Below are 3,865 nucleotides of genomic sequence, written 5' to 3'. Positions count from 1 at the left end.
CTCCTCTAGCCGTTGCACCACTCGATCCCAGCTTAGGTGTCTCTGTTGACAGCCCAAACTTCAAAGTAGCAGATAATTTCTTCCATCTTCGAACCAGTTTTAACATTAACAACAATGTAAGCCTCGAAATCCAAAGCAGAATAACTCTTGCCTACAGATGCTTACTTTGAGATGATACTTTGGATTGAGTAGGCAATTGAGAAGTAAAGTCCTCTCTCAACAAAAAAAAGACCAAACTCTACAATCCACTCATTATTCTCGTCCTACTATGTATATGGTGCAGAGGCATGGACGAAGATAACAGCTGACAAATCGGCGTTACGAGTTTTCGACAGAAAGGTTGTGCGGAAGATTTATTGTGCTTTGCGCATTGGCAAAGGCGAATACTGCAGTCAATGGAATGATGAGCTGTCCGAGATATACGACGACATTAACATAGTTCAGCGAATTAAGAGACAGCGGCTACACTGGCTAATACATGTCCTCCGAATGGATGAAAACACTCCAGCTCTGAAAGTATTCGACTCAGTAGCCGCTGGACGAAGCAGGGGAAGAGGAAGACCTCCACTCCGTTGGAGGAATCAGGTGGAGAAGGACCTGGCTGCACTTGATATCCCGAAAATGTTGGTCCACAGAATGGATCAATAAAGAATAAGTCCTAAACGTCGTTAAAGTGAATGGATAGACCAACAGTGGTGCTTAAATCTAGCTCCAAAAGGGCTCCTTCTTCTGACTCAATTCATGAGGTTTGTTATTATTTTTGTTTGTTTCAATTATAATTTGATTATAACTACGCACCAGACGACGCTTAGGTAGTCCTCACTTTCTTCCCAGTTTACTGGATTTGCCACACTTTCCATTAAATTCGAATGTGTGAGTGCGTCAAATTCGAGTGTCCACCGAAAAACACGCACAAAAGCCAAATCGAATTCCAGGTGCAGTCAAATAAAAACGATTTACACATTTTCCATTCAACGGCAGAGCAGCGCGACGAATCGGGGTGGGAATTCTCTCAACACAATGCCGTCGAATTGCAGTGAAATCTCAAATTACAACACTAACTTTCACGCAGACGGAACGGGGAAGCTGGTGGTGTGGCCGCTGCAAAGGTCGTCGCTGCTGACGATGAATTTCAATGTACACAAACCCACGAAAACGCATGTCAGTGGCTGTGTGTGTGTGTGTGTGTGGACCCCGAGGGTAGTGCGGCAAGCATAAGGAGCGTTCCGAATTGAATTTACGCCGCTTGTTAGAACGCAATTAGCTCGAGGCAACTAGTGTTCATACCAGCGTACGGGCGTTCGCACACACACTCACACGCTCGAATACTTCGAGGTTTGACGGAGCAATGTTTGATTTGTTTAAATAAAAAACGCAATGCATAAATTATTACTATTTGAGTTGGGCCCGTGGGCCATTGGTAAATATTGTCTACATAACTGTTCACTGTTCATAAGTAAATAATATCCATGCCGCATTCAATATTTACAGACCCACGTGCACACATACATACATACACGTTAGAATTCGAACAGGTTTTTTCATCGCTCTCCATTTATGGTGGTGCTCAATTAAAGCGAAATTAATGCAAATTATCCCGATGAGCACAAATCAAATTAAGGGTTAAGATCTCCGCAAACACCATTCGTGCATATGCGTGTAGTTGCCGATGGCTTACTCCGTGAGGCGCTCAAATATTTGGTAATTGGTTCAAACTTCTCCACAAATTCTATTGTGCTGATGATCTCTATGGAGCGCATGCCGAGAACCCTGTATCGCCTTAATTACGATATTTTTTCGAATTTGCTCCGAATCTCAACTCTTGAGGAACAACAAGTTCTTTGTTAACTTTCTTGAGTTCGCCACTAGCCAACCACTAACTATTAAAAAGCTTTACTTTGCGATTGTTGTAAACTGAGTTCTAACTCTTTTGAAAAATAGAAGAGAATTTTATGAGAAAATCAATGCCTCGGTAGCTGTGTTTGGTGTTAAAAGTAAGATATATTTTGAAGATATAAGTTTAGTATCGTTTTCTAGAGGCACCTTTTTCAATAGCCTTCTTTTTGCCGTGAGTGGTGTGAAGCTGTCATGTTATTTTTATTATTGGATAATATTTGATCGAATTAAACGGGACCTAAGCCCCAGTTAAAAAAATATAGCACACGTACATAGCTGAAAGTGTACACGAAGACCGTGAAGAGTCTATTCGGCGTCGTTCGCAGTAACTCGGACGTATGGAACGACTTGGCGCATTTTACGTCGGGATCTTAAGTTGAAAGCTAACAGCATGTGCAAGAACTGAAACTACTCGATCTTCTCAAGCGACATCTCTTCACGCCATGGGCTTTCGAAAGGTCCAAAGACATCCGACGTATTCGAGTTAAATTGTTTTCAGCGATGAGGCCCGTGTCTGGCTTAATGGGAATGTAAACACACAAAATTGCTGCATTTGGGACGAAGAATAACCTGAAGAGATGCCATTTTATCCTCAAAAAAAACAACGGTTTGGTTTGTTTTGAGGGCCGGTGGAATCATCGGTCCATATTTCTTCAAAAATGATGCCGCTGAGAACGTAACCGTCAATGACGACCGTTATCGCGCCATGATAACCGACTATTTGATGCCTGAAATTGAAGCTCGTGATCTCGGTGACGTTTAATTTCAACAAGACGGCGCCACTTCCCACATATCGCATCCAAGAAATGGATTCTTTGAGGGAATTTTTCCTGTGGAGATATGTAAAGTCTAAAGTCCATGCAAACAATTCCGCTTCGATTCAGGCCTTGGAGCAAAGCATCAGTCGTGTCATTCGCTTGTTATCACTCGAAATGCTCGAACGAGTCTTCGAAAATTGTTCTCAACGGATGGACCATCTGAGACGTAGGCACAGCCAACATTTGAATTCGGAATTTGCCTAGTGCGGTAAATTTCCTGGTGCTGTTATTATTCCAAAGATGACCAAAGGGAAAATTTGTCGGCTCTTCCTGGCATTCCAGCACTACCACCCACTAACACCGTTCCTAATCCTTAACTAAGGCGCACCAATATGGTTGCCTGGATGCAGTGAAATGCAGATGAAGAAGCTATAGATTTGTAAGAACACTGCCTCTTGATGTCTCCTATCGAACATAGCGAGCATAGTTAACTCTTCTCCAAACAGTTCCTTCTTGGGTGCTTTTGCAGAAATCATCCTTGCAGTTACATGCTTGGAGCGGAACCGCCTTCTAGGAGCATCAAGAGGTCATTCCTCAACTACGTCGAAGACATCAGACAATACGACCAGACTTCCGACGCTTCTAACTACCGACAAGGTCTGATCGCCATTCACAGTGGAGCCATCAACACCTTCACCGACTCTCTTTCGGTGAATGGCATACTTGGAGTCAAACCACCACCCATTCCTCGAGTTGCCGCGAGAAACGAGATGAGTGACCCTTGCTCAGCTTCGTTCTGACTACTGTAGCAGGTTCAGCTCCTACTTATCCAGAAAAGACCCCGGCATATCTAGTAAATGTCCTGCATGTACGGAGTCTCCGCATGACACTGGCCACCTCTTTGCATGCCCAACTAATCCTACTTATCTGACAACCCTCTCCCTTTGGGCCACCCCCGTCGAAACAGCACGTTTCTTGGCCTGCCGTTGGATGACATCGACGACAATTTAGCTAATCTTTACCATTCTAACGGGAACATACCCAGAGTTCAATGCGGCCAAGAACGATCAATGTAGCAGCTTTTCATTGGTAGAATTAAATTACATGAAGTGCTCCATTTTCCATTTTTTATTAACTTTTATTATTTGCATTATCCAGAGCTCGCCCGAATTCCAAAAAAAATTATTTTAATAAAAAGAAAATATTTTAAT

Source organism: Bactrocera tryoni, chromosome 5 (genome assembly GCF_016617805.1).
Source record: "Bactrocera tryoni isolate S06 chromosome 5, CSIRO_BtryS06_freeze2, whole genome shotgun sequence".
NCBI lineage: Eukaryota > Metazoa > Arthropoda > Insecta > Diptera > Tephritidae > Bactrocera > Bactrocera tryoni.
Note: the sequence above shows the minus strand (reverse complement) of the source record.